Source organism: Impatiens glandulifera, chromosome 4, assembly GCF_907164915.1.
Source record: "Impatiens glandulifera chromosome 4, dImpGla2.1, whole genome shotgun sequence".
NCBI classification, from domain to species: domain Eukaryota; kingdom Viridiplantae; phylum Streptophyta; class Magnoliopsida; order Ericales; family Balsaminaceae; genus Impatiens; species Impatiens glandulifera.
The window spans coordinates 22,396,795-22,410,261 of NC_061865.1; the positions used below are offsets into that span (position 1 = coordinate 22,396,795).

The following is a 13,467-nucleotide window of genomic DNA, read 5'->3' on the forward strand; positions in this document are numbered from 1 at the left end:
AATTTTTATCTAACTTTTATCAATTTTGATTAATATTTATTATAATGTTTATGTATTTTATTGTGATGTAATATATTTTATTTCAAGTTTCAAGTTCTGTTTATGTATTCTATTTTATTTTAATTTATAATAGTTATTTAAATTATTTAATTTAGTGTATTTAATTTGAAATATATATATATATATATATTATATTTATAAATTTAAATAAAAATAAAATATATGTGTTATTTTATTTTAATATTTATATAATATATATTAATTATTTGATTGAGATAGAATGAATTAATTAATAGTTTAAAAGGATGATATTAATTAATAGTTGGGAGAGAGAAAGAGGTTAATTAATGGGTTTATAGAGAGAGAGTTAATTAGTGGATTAAGAGAGAGAATTAATTAGTGGGTTAAGAAAGAGAGTGAGTTAATTAATGGGTTAATTAATATTGTAGAGAGTGAATTAGGTAGTTTGAGAATAAGAATGAAAAGGTGAATAGTTTGGGAAAATTTGTTTGAAATGTGGGTAGGACTGGAAAGGGTTCACCGGGATCCCCTCCACCCCGCACCCATTCTTATCTCCTCGACTCACCAAGCAACGCCGTAGGATGACGAGACTCATCTACAACGTCGGAGGACGACGAGACCCAGCAGCATCGCCGTCCGACCAGCATCATCGCCTTCAAAATGAGTATGTTCATTTCTTTCCTTCCCATTTAGCTGAACACTCAATATGTTTGGTACGTTTTAAATGCTGTGTCAAAATAGGTACGTTTGAAATGCTGTGTCAAGATGGGGTATGTTTACTACACTACCCACGCAATTTCAGTGGCGTCCCACGTCCCACGAACAATTGAGTCCCACGACCCACGCACGATTGCGTCCCATGCACGATTGCGTCCCACGCAATCTGAATGGCATCCCACGCACCACGACCACGACCTACGCACCACGATCACGCACCACGACCCACGACCACGATCCACGCACCACGATCCACGCACCACGACCCACGCACGATTGCGTCCCACGCAATCTGAGTTGCGTCCCACGCACCACGACCACGACCCACGACCCTCTTTTAAGAATGACCCACACCCTCTAAGAAATAAGTGTTCTTGCCCACCGGTTGACGAGAGTTTTGGATATCGGGCCAATCCCTGTTAGATCGATCTATCTATCTATTACTCGTATCCTTGATAGCAATGGCTGATCACGTCGAAGAGCGTGAATCAATTATTGAGAAGATCGTAGAGAAGATTCACGACCACGATTCGTCCTCGTCTTCTGACTCCGATGACAACAAGAAGCCTTCCGAACATTCTTCTTTCGAGGCCAAGGTGTTTCGTCTCTTTGGAAGAGAGAAACCTGTGCACAAGGTTTTGGGCGACGGAAAATGTAAGTCTATAATTATGAGATTAGTTTCAAATTTAGAGATCTTGTTTTTTTATAGATCTAGAAACTGTTTTTGATTATCTGATGCACGATTAGTTACATGTGTGCTTAGACTATGATGATATTCTTGGTTTTAAGATATGCTTTTGGGTATTATGTCTTGTTGTTTTATCTATTACGTTGGATTTTCATTTCTAGTTGGTCTGGAGCATATAACAACTAGTCCATTGCTATGTTTAAGAGATGTTTTTTATTGTATTGGATTAAATCAAATGAAGATTATAATCCATGATCTTGTTTAGATAAATAGATTATTTGGGTTAGATGAATGAATGTTGAAAAGCAAAAAAATGGAAGCTTTATCAACAAGTAAGTTTAGTTTGATGGGGCTCCTATTTTTCTTCTGATTTTATCCTCCAATCTTCACCATCTGTTTTCTATGCAACTACTAGGCCTGCACCAGAAATTCAAGAATTTCACATCTCTGATGACATTATTCTGGGGGTTGTTTCCACTCTAGGATTGAAATCAACTTTGTTATTGGTGTTCTCCGAGATATATTATCTGGAAGTGATTTCAAGAAGTTTATTGCTGTAAGCCATATCACAAACTTTATTCAAAATTTTCAAATTTAAAGTTTTGAGTGATTTTGGCTTAATCAATTGTTTCATAGGTTGCTGCTGGCTTGTGTTGATCTTGGTCGTTGGTAGTTGGTCAAACTTTCTGACCTTGGCCTATATAGGTATTGTAGAACATTTAATTATGAAATTTTGCTATACATGTAAGTTTACTTCTTGTTGAATCGCTATTTCTGCCATGGAACAGTGTTTGTGTTGCTGCAAACTGTGTCTTATCTTTACGAAAAGCATGAGGATCGTGTGGACCCTTTTGTTGAGAAAGCCTTTATTGAGTTAAAAAAACAATATGTGGTTTTCGATGAGAAGGTTCTGAGTAAGATCCCAATAGGGCCCTTGAAAGGCAACAAGGCTGCTTACGAGAGGAACAAACCTTGTGTGTTTGTGTGTTTGTTCTTAAATTTGCCTATGTTTTGGACATGGTCTCCGTTTTTGAGTGGCTCTCTTTTTTTGGTATTATTATTTACTGTTGTGGTTCAATGTTAATTTGAAAGGTTATTGAGAAATATTTGGATCTTCTTTTTCATAAATGTTTCATATGTCCAAACCTAATCTGACTCATTGTTCAATTGTTTTGTTGTGCTCAATATAACGTTGAAGATTGTTTTATTTTGGTTAGAAAGACTTGAAATGTGATTAAAAAAGTTTTGTTGTGCTCAATATAACCCATTAGATTGTTTCATTTTGGTTAGAAGGCTTGAAATGTGATGAAAAAAACAATTGTAGTGGTAATTACTAATAAGCATTTCAATATTATTACAGGTAAATTACAAATTTTAAAACTAGACCACCCTACATACAATACATCATGCATTAGATGAATTTCTTGTAGATGTTTTAAAATAAAATAGCTTGTCTAACAATATGGAAGTTTTAAAGGAAGTAAGTTAACTGTTGCTTCTTCCTTGTTCCTCCTTCTCCATACAAGTCATTCCATTGTTTCAGTTCATTCATTACTGATCCTTCTGAAGCAAAACTTGTAGCAACCTGCCCATAATTATTAAAGAACAGAGAAAATTAAAATCAATCTTGATCTATTATTGAATATGGGGATAATGGAAATAAGAATACCTGTTTTTTAGCCTGTCTCATGTCTTCCATGTTTAATGACCTGAGAATGATTACTTTTTCCTCTTTTGCAATAACTTTAGCAGGCATTGTTTTTTCAGTCCCGGGTGGTCCAAATAAGAGTATTCCTCTGCATGTCTTAAGTAAACCTCCTGTGAATAGATCGGGTCGTCAGCATAACCAATTCCTGAAGTGATTCTTTTATCTCATCCATAGCACCGATGTCAACAAACGTTACCCCGACCTCTTTTGCTGGAATAACTTCCGGCCTTATGCGTTTCTCAAATTCATTGTCGAGTGGAACTTTCTGTTCAGAATTAGAAACAAGTATTACAAAAAATGGATAGGTATCAGGTTTAAAGAAAATGGGTAGGTAAGCCTTAATTACAGGTGTTTTTGGCAATAATGCAGCAATATTCTCTTCTTTCTTGACAGGTAAACAGGTTTTGCCTTGTAGACACTCATTTTTGTTCCCCAAATTTTATTATTTTAAAAGGTTAATAGTACTGCAATTAGAAATTATTTGAAGGAACAATGCCGTATTATTTGGATCCTAAAATAATTAATTGAAAGAGTGTTACAAATAAATAATTAAGGTGAATAATAGATTACAGAAATTATTATCCTTATTTATTAGGTATTTTGGGAAAGATAAAAATTAATTGACCAAAATATATTAATAATTAAAGTTTGAAAAAAAAAATTAATCTATTATTATCTATAAATATATTGGATGTTAAAGTATATAAAATAAAATATAAAATAATAAATGGTAAGTTGATTAATAAAATATGAGAGGCCCATCAACAATGAAATCCAAACAAATAATATATATATATTTTAATATTATTATGATTATTATTTTATTTATATATATTTTAATATTATTATGATTATTATTTTATTTTGTAGAGAGAAAGAACTAAGCCCAAACCTAAAACCTAAAGCATGCCATCAAAATAGTATAATACAAAAAGGCTTAGATAAAAATAGCCCTAGTTGAAGATAGTTAAAAGAAAAGAGATTTTTTTTTGTAAACCTTCACACCCGCCCCTCACTATGACTTCTTCCTTCTAGAGAGAGAGAGAGTGAGGCTCTCCCGAAGATGTAGGGTTTTTCACCGATTCCCGTTGCCCACTTCCATCTCAAGCCACGTAGATTTGGTATTCCGATAGATTCAGTGACTTTCTCAAGCCAGATATGCGGTAGATCTGGTCTCCCAATGCCTCCGAGAAGACCCCGTCCTCTAATATAGTCTCCCAGTCGATAAATTTGATTTAGTCTCCCAAGACCAGACGCCTATAAAAGGAGATCGAGCAGACGAACAGATGGGGGAAATGAGGAGAAAAAGGGGAGAGAAGATTTGGAGCACGATTCTTCCTGGTATTTTAAAAGATTTTTAGAAAAATCATTCTTTTTTTCCTTTCCTAAGTGATTGTGACTATATCTTGAGCGATAGTTAGTGATTGTGCTCCAAATCTTCTCTCCCCTTTTTCTCCTCATTTCCCCCATCTGTTCGTCTGCTCGATCTCCTTTTATAGGCGTCTGGTCTTGGGAGACTACATCAAACTTCTCGACTGGGAGATTAGATCAGAGGACGAGGTCTTCTCGGAGGCATTGGGAGACCAGATCTACCGCATACCTGGCTTGAGGAAGTCGTCGGATCTATCGGAATACCAGATCTACGTGGCTTGAGAGGGAAGTCGGCAGCGGGAATCGGTCAAAAACCCTTCATCTTCGGGAGAGTCTCGCTCACTCTCTCTGGAAGGAAGAAGTCGTGTAGTGAGGGGCAGCCGTGAAGGTTTACAAAAAAATCTCTTTTCTTTTAATTATCTTCAACTAGGGATATTTTTATCTAAGTCTTTTTGTATTAGGCGTACTCGTACTCTGATGGGCTTGCTTTCATTAGGTTTGTGCTTAATTCTTTCTGTATACAAAATAAAAATAAAATAATAATCATAATAATATCAAAATATATATATATTATTTGTTTGGATTTCATTGTTGATGGGCCTCTCATATTTTTTGGATTTGGTCTTTTTATTTATTTCCTTTATAAATTAATGGGCCTGCAAAATAAAAAATAATAAAATTAATATCAATCATATATATTTGTTACATCTTATTTATGCATTTTTAAAATATTTCTAAATAAAATAAAAAATAAGAGTATATTGATTATTAATCAACTTACCATTTATTATTTTATATTTTATTTTATACTTTAACATCCAATATATTTATAGATAATAATAGATTATTTTTTTTTTTAAACTTTAATTATTAATATATTTTGGTCAATTAATTTTTATATTTCCCAAAATACCTAATAAATAATGATAATAATTCCTTTAATCTATTATTCACCTTAATTATTTATTTGTAACACTCGGATTTTTAAAATAATCTTTCAATTAATTATTTTATGATCCAAATAATACGGCATTGTTCCTTAAAAATAATTTCTAATTCCAGTGCTATTAACCTTTTAAAATAATAAAATTTGGGGGAACAAAAATGAGTGTCTACAGTATGCCCCTCTTGGACAAAGTTTGAATGAAAATTTTGGTTTTGGTAAAACGCATGTCCAAGCTTGAGTAATAAGCACTTTATTTGAATCTCCCAAATTTATTATTTTTCTTGGATTTATTTATGGAAAACAATTAAAAGATAGAGAGATAAAACTTGATAATTCTCATGTTCACGACATTTCCAACCTGATGCTCGTATGATGTTTGTTGGAGAATTTAAAATTCAACGACTATCCATTTAGTTCATCTTGTCAATTATTGGTTTTGAGCTTAATTTGTCCACTTAAACTAAGGACCCTGTGTCATAACTTAATTTGTCCACTTAAACTAAGGAATATCTTTGTAGCTTGTCCACTTAAGCTAAGTTATTCTCTATTTAGCTTGTCCACTTAAACTAAGAAATATCTTTGTAGTTTGTCCACTTAAACTAAGAAATGAAACTCTTGTGTTTGACTTAGTTTGTCCGCTTAAACTAAGAATTAAAATTTTATGGTGTTCGACTTAACTTGTCCACTTTAGTTAAGAAACGAAAATCTTACGTTTTGACTTAGTTTGTCCACTTAAATTATGAACCCTGTGTTATAACTTAATTTGTCCACTTAAACTAAGAAATATCTTTGTAGTTTGTCAACTTAAGATAAGAAATGAAACTCTTGTGTTTGACTTAGTTTGTCTACTTAAACTAAGAACCCTGAAGTGTTTCTACTTTTAACCTGACTATTATTTAGTTGCCCACCTGAGCTAAGAAATATCTTTTAGCTTGTCCACTTAAGCTAAATAACTAAATCTAGCTTGTTCACTTAAACTAAGAAATTTTAAATTACTTAGCTTGTCCACTTAAGCCAAATAACTAAATACTTTTTTCATTTTTATTTTAATAAAAATGCCCCTAGTATAGAGGGTTCCTTAATTTTTATCAATTGATTAGTTAACCACACTTTGAGAAACGAAATGTACACCTTCTTAACTTACTAGGTATTTTAGCGCCTCTACGTTCTCACATTTTTTGTGACGTTGGATCAAAATATTTTCAAGAACTGGTTCAGTACATTGTCTCTTTGACTATTCAAAAGGAGACCAATCGTAAGTGCATTTCTTGCACACAGAGTTTATCAATTACGAATTCAAACTCTAGTACGAACGATAACATCGATTTCCTTGAAGGATCCTATAAGCTCGAACATCAATATATGAAGTTCACGTCAAGCTTAATCTTTCAACCACGTACCATGAGGTTAAATCTCGTTTCTCTTTAGGAAGTTATGTGCTTCGAACTCTAAGCCTTAAAATGTATTTACTTAGACATACTCGAGGTATATCTAATAGAATCGATACACTCTTGTTCTTGCCTTTAGAAAATCTGACAAAAGTCTAGGTGAACAACAAGTGGTGATTTCAATATCTCAACCATTATGAGTGTCTTTTCACAATTTTTCTTCCAACGACCGGGGTATATCTGATAGAATCGATACACTTTTGTTCTTGCATTTAGCACTCCAAACAAGAGTCTAGGTCGAACAACTAGTGGTGATTTCAATATCTCAACCAACACAATCTTGTTTAATATAAGTTCTTGTTTATTTTTTTATTTTTTAGAGACATTGAGTTCTTACGCATAACCTCCTTTAGAGATGAAACGCCTCTGTTGGTAACATTGGTTCCAAGTTTGGGCATTTTGACTTTTTCCACGAGCTTTTCCAACAATGTTTCAGACGCTCCGTAAGACTTTCGAGTGAGTTTAGTCAGATAGCACTCTATTCGAATTTCAAGAGTTACTTTGGCTCCTTTTGAGACAGTCAAGGAAATGATTGACCTTTCCTTATCCTTACTTATTTTCTAAATCCTCGTTTCACTTTTCGTGTTAATTTCTTTATCCATCATTCATTTAAAGAGATCAAAGGTCAATAATCGTCTCAATGTGATCATGATCAATTGCGTGAAAGCATTTGATTATTTTGAATGCCCCTAATTTCGATGTTGGGTTTTGACGTTTGACCTGGTCAAGGTTAGCTTTTTACTTAAGCTAAACGTTCATCATTTTAACCATCATTTTTATTTTAATAAAAAATGACCCTAGTGTTGACATAGGGGTTGTGTATTTATAAAAAGTTTAGGATCGGGCTCATACAAGCTGCCTACGTATCCCATAGCTAAGGGAATTCAGGTCCAACGTAGTTCATTACAAAAGATGTGATTTTTTTAGGGCCGAACCTCGTGAGAGGTTGCCTACATACTCTCATAATATGAGAAAATCAGGCCCGACGTAGTTCATTACAAAAGATGTGATTTTTTTAGGGCCGAACCTCATGAGAGGTTGCCTACGTACTCTCATAATATGAGAAAATCAGGCCTGACGTAGTTCATTACAAAAGATGTGATTTTTTAGGGTCGAACCTCGTGAGAGGTTGCCTACGTACTCTCATAATATGAGAAAATCAGGCCCGACGTAGTTCATTACACGCCTCAGGCTTCGTTGCAGCTTCCACTTCGGTTTTTTGAAACAATAGAAACAAGTGAGACATTCATGAAAATTTGGAAGGAAATGAAGAAGAAGAAACCTTTAATGATTCAGCATTTGCCTCCACTTAAGAGTATCTCTTTCACAGCCTTTCCATCCTAGAAGATGCTAAATCCATGGGATAAGCTGTTCCAATGACCAATAGCAAATTATATCGAACCGACCGATTATAAGGAGGAAAAAATCCAACAAAAGAAAACTGGTTCTACCTGGCTGATGATATTACCAGCTTCCCATTTATATATTCAGGATTCTTGTTATTCATTAAATGGTAAGATACGGCTGAAACCACTATCTCTTCAATATAATTCCCGAGGATCAGAGTATCTACATGGCAGATCGAACCAAGATTGTCACATTCAAGATCATTGGATGCAAGTACTTCTAAATGTGATTCTTGTTATCCAAGGTCGTGGTGCGTGGGACGCAATCGTGTGTGGGTCGTGGGTCATGGTGCGTGGGTCGTGGTCGTGGATCGTGGTGCGTGGGTCGTGGTGCGTGGGACGCCACTCAGATTGCGTGAGACAAAATCGTGCGTGGGTCGTGGTCGTGGGTTGTGGTGCGTGGGTCGTGGGATGCCACTGAAATTGCGTGGGTAGTGTAGTAAACATACCCATTTTGACACAGCATTTCAAACGTACCAAACATATTGAGTGTTCAACTAAATGGGAATGAAAGAAATGAACATACTCATTTTGAAGGCGATGATGCTGGTCGGACGGCGATGCTGCTGGGTCTCGTCGTCATCCGGCGTTGCAGGTGGGTCTCGTCGTTCTGCGGCGTTGCTTGGTGAGATGAGGAGATGAGAATGGGTGCGGGGTGGTAGGGGATCCCGGTGCCAGTTGGGTCGCGGGGGAGAAGGGGAAAGGAAAAGAGAGAAAGTGGGTTAAGTGAAATGGATTGGGAACTGTGAAATGAGAGGGAAAATGATTAAAAAAAATAATTGAAAGGGTAAAGTTGTCCAATTTTATTAAAAAATTGAAATTATTAAGGTCAGTTTTGAGAATGACCTTATTGGAAAATTTGAGAAAATGACCCCACTGATAGGCCTAAATGAGGATAGTGTGAGCGCATAATTTAAATAGCGCTGGTGACCCTCTTTTTTTAATGACAATTATACCCTTGCGTAACGCAACTCCAGTTGCGTGACGCAACCAATTTTTTTTCGTCTCGCAATTGCGTGACACAACTGGGGTTGCGTGACGTAACTGGGACATTTTCGTCCAAAAAAATTCATAATTAAAGTTTTTAAAAATAAAAAAATAAAAAATTGCGTCACGCAACTTGAGGTTGCGTGATGCAACTGGGACATTTTCGTTCAAAAACAGTAAGGGTCATCTGTACAAAGTAACTGGGCATTATCGTCCACCAATGCTTTTTTTTTTTTAGCTCTGCACTTTCCGCTATTAGGCCTATTAGTAGGGTCATCTCCTCAAATTTCCCACATTCTTTTGAGCGTCATTTGATCAAATTCCCCGGCTGTAGAGAGAGTGAAAAAACATATTTTGGGGGTAAGGGTAGGTTAGAGATGATCTAAAAGAGAGAATGATAATTGTTTGGAAAAAAATATATATAATAAAAAATAATTATTTATTATTTATTTTGTGTTAAATTGTTAATGAGACATATTATATATCATCTAAATTGATAAATATATAAAGTTGTTAATTCATTTTACTTGAAAAGAGTTTATTTCATTGATGTATACTTAAATAGTAAATTCAAGATATTCATAATTAAAAGGCATATTTCAAAATCAGACCATAGTTTAATAAAAAAAAATCTAAAATTAACTCAAATCAAACTAATATCTTAGATTAATAATTCTTAATCAAGATATTTTTATTTAATATTTTCCAACATTTTAAAATATAAATACTAGTGGTATTTTATTAATTAAATTATTTTTAAAAAACAATTTTTTTTCTTAAAAAAATCAAAATATTTAAAATAACCTAATAAGTCTTTATCTTACAATATTTTTGAGATATATTATCTTTCAAAATTAGTCCGTCATCATTTTTATTGTAACTTATTTTATCTATTCAAATAATAGTTCAATTTTTTAAACAATGTATTTTTTATTTGAGGCATATTTAAAATTGTTTGAATTATGTAATCGTGTTAGTAAGTTTAAATAAATAAATAAGGTGGGATTCACAATTTACTTATATCGTTAGTCGTCCTAGCTACTAATACAGTAATAACAATACAATAGACTCAATAAAAGTAATAACGTTAGGTCAGCCAAAAAAATATTATATTATTGAAATATTATTTAATCGGTCAAATAATAATTTATTATTTTACCTGTATGTTAAATATCGAAAATACAATAATCATTTGTTATATATTGTATCGAAAATACAAATAATCATCAAAAAATGTTGTTATATTATCGAAAATATAATTGTATTGAATGTTGTTAAATTTTAAAATTCAAATTTTATATATTAGGATTCATTTATTAAATAAGTTGTTAAAATATAATCATTTGTACAATTTTTTTTATTCTCAAAATCATTTAATATGTAAATGATATAATATTCTATGTTGTAAGATAATTTTCATCTCAAAATATTCAGCTTCAAGTACATACATATAGTACACAATCTTCTACTACTCTTCTATTTTCTTCATTCTCTAATCAATCTTATACTATTATCTTCTTTCTTGTTGTATTAATCTCTAATGGCTTTCTATCTCAAAGGAGTGAAGCATACAACCATGACATGTGAAATGCGTAAAGCATTGTGTGAGTATAAAAATGAGAATCCAACTTTGTCTCAAAAAGAGCTACAAAAATGGGTTTATGAAAAATTTAACATCCAGATTAGTCAAGCGACAATATCAAATACAATTAAGTGGTTATCAGAATATCTCTCGGCTGATTTGACGAAACCTAATGGCAAACGACACAAATCCGCAAAATTTCCAAATCTAGAAAATGCTTTGTCTGAATGGATTCTTCAACATCAAGAGCGGGTAAATATATTGTGAGAGTTAATTCAAGAGAATGCAAAAGAATTTATGAAAATATTGTATAGTGATAATGGTCAAGAGTTTGATTACTCTCTTGGTTGGGTGGAGAGGTTTAAATCACAACATAGTATCAAGTCTTTTAGGTGTTTTAGCGAAAGAGGGTCTGTCAATATGAGAGATGTGGATAGAAACCTGCCAACAATAAGAGAGAAATTAAGGTTGTTTTCCATGAAATATGTTTTTAACATGGATGAAACTAGGTTGTTTTTATAGATTACAAGATGATCATTCATTGGCTATAAAACAACTTGAGGAAAAAAAGGACAAAGAAAGAATGATAGTAGCCATTTGTTGCAATGAAGATGGGTAAGAGAAAATGCTATTATGGATCATTGGTAAGTTTGCGAAACCATGTTGCTTCAAAAATGTTAATTTACAAAGTTTAAATTTCCAATATCGTGCCAATAAATGAGCGTGGATGACTGGAGTATTGTTTGAAGAATATGTTTGATGGTTCAACAAAAAGATTGATGGACAAAAGGTTTTATTGGTTATTGACAATTGTCCTGCCCATCTAAAGGTATTTCAAGGGTTACAAAATGTTGAATTGTTCTTCTTACCACCCAATACAACTTCAAAAATTCAGCCATGTGATGCAGGAATTATAAGAGCATTTAAGATGCATTATCGTCGCATATTTTGTTGTTCTATTTTAGAGGGTTTTGAGGCTGGAGAAACAAATTCAGAGAAGGTCAATGTTCTAGATGCAATAACCATTGTTATCTCAGCTTGGATGAACGATGTTAAGAATACCACAATTGCAAATTGTTTTCAACATTGCTAATTTCGTTTAGTAGAAAATGTGGTTTCACAGCCTTTTCGAAGAAGAAGAAGGCATTAAGGAATTATGGTCAACAATAAAGGAGTTACACTATCGTAACGCAATGAATGTGGATCAACTCTTGGATTATTCGGGTGAAAACGACACGAACGAGATTTTAACTGATGAAGAAATCATTGAGGGTCTTAGAGAAAATAATCAAATGAAGACAATGAGGATGATAGTCGTGTTTTAGAACCTGTTTCTCACAAAAAAAAAGCAATTAGAGCAACAATAAAACTTAGTGATTTTCTTCTACAATATGATAGAAGAACTCCACATCTTCATAAAGCTTTGTAAAAAGTGAGGAATAGATTCAAATAGATATAAATTTTCATACAACGGTGAACTCAAATTTCACTACTGAATTATTAAAAAAAATAGTATATTATTAGTTATTACTTTATATATCGGTTTGAACCTATATGCGCCAAAAAAATTATATTACTTAATAAATTTAACGAATTATTACTTTAACTATTCGGCCGAATCGGGACTATAAGAATTTATTATTTTATCGATGTTATAATTTTATCGAATATAATTTTATCGAGAGTTTACTGTAGTTTTAATAAATAAAATAAAATACTCTTTATTTTGTTTTTTCAAAACTATTGTTTATTATATATTAAATAAATAACCAACTGTTCAATAATCTAAACCGATCAACAAACTTATTTGAAAACACAAAATTATTTGAAAATTAACGCAAATAACCCGTACAGAAGTAAGTAGGATTTTAGCTTATAGGTCACATTATAATTCAAATAAGCAAAATAACTCAAATAAATTGAACACTTTGGGATTGACTGAACTTTAATGATACAAAGATTAAAATGTATTAACAAAATTTAACTTCAATGGAAAATCAAATCAAACTACCACATTTGATGATACAAGGATTTTTATTGAGTTTAAAAAAAAAGTATATATATGGTTAGATATAAAAGTAGGTTATTTGATTGTTTAATTGGTTGAATTATTATAATACAATTTATTTATTTAAAGATTTAAATTTAATGAAAATAGAAGTAAAAGTATTTTAGTAGGATGATAAATGAATTAAATGAATTAAATGATTGAAAATAAGTAAGAGGTAATATGAAATTTTTGGTAAAATAAAAAATCAATATAACTAATGAAAAGAAAACCTAATCACATAAACTAGGGGTGTTCATCGGTTCGGTTTTCGGGTTATTCGAGTTCCTCGGTTCGATTTATTCGAATTTTTATTTTATTTAGTCAATTCGAAAACTGAACCGAATTCGAATAAATTTTAATTAAACCGTTTTTTTGAAACTATCATAACTCAAAATAAATTGCACTAGCTAGGAATTGAACCCTAAGTCTGTACCGTGACAGAGTACTATTCTACCACTAGACCACTGGTGCTTTTGTTTATTTTTTATTTTATTATTAAATTTTGAGTTTAAAATATTCTAATTTGATTATTTTGAACTTTTT

The 13,467-nt window shown here is 32.5% G+C and overlaps 1 pseudogene; it reads left to right on the plus strand.

Annotated features, from left to right (window-relative positions):
* The first annotated feature begins 1,199 nt into the window (after positions 1 to 1,199).
* Positions 1,200 to 2,510, plus strand: LOC124934952 (annotated as a pseudogene).
* The last annotated feature ends 10,957 nt before the right edge of the window (positions 2,511 to 13,467 follow it).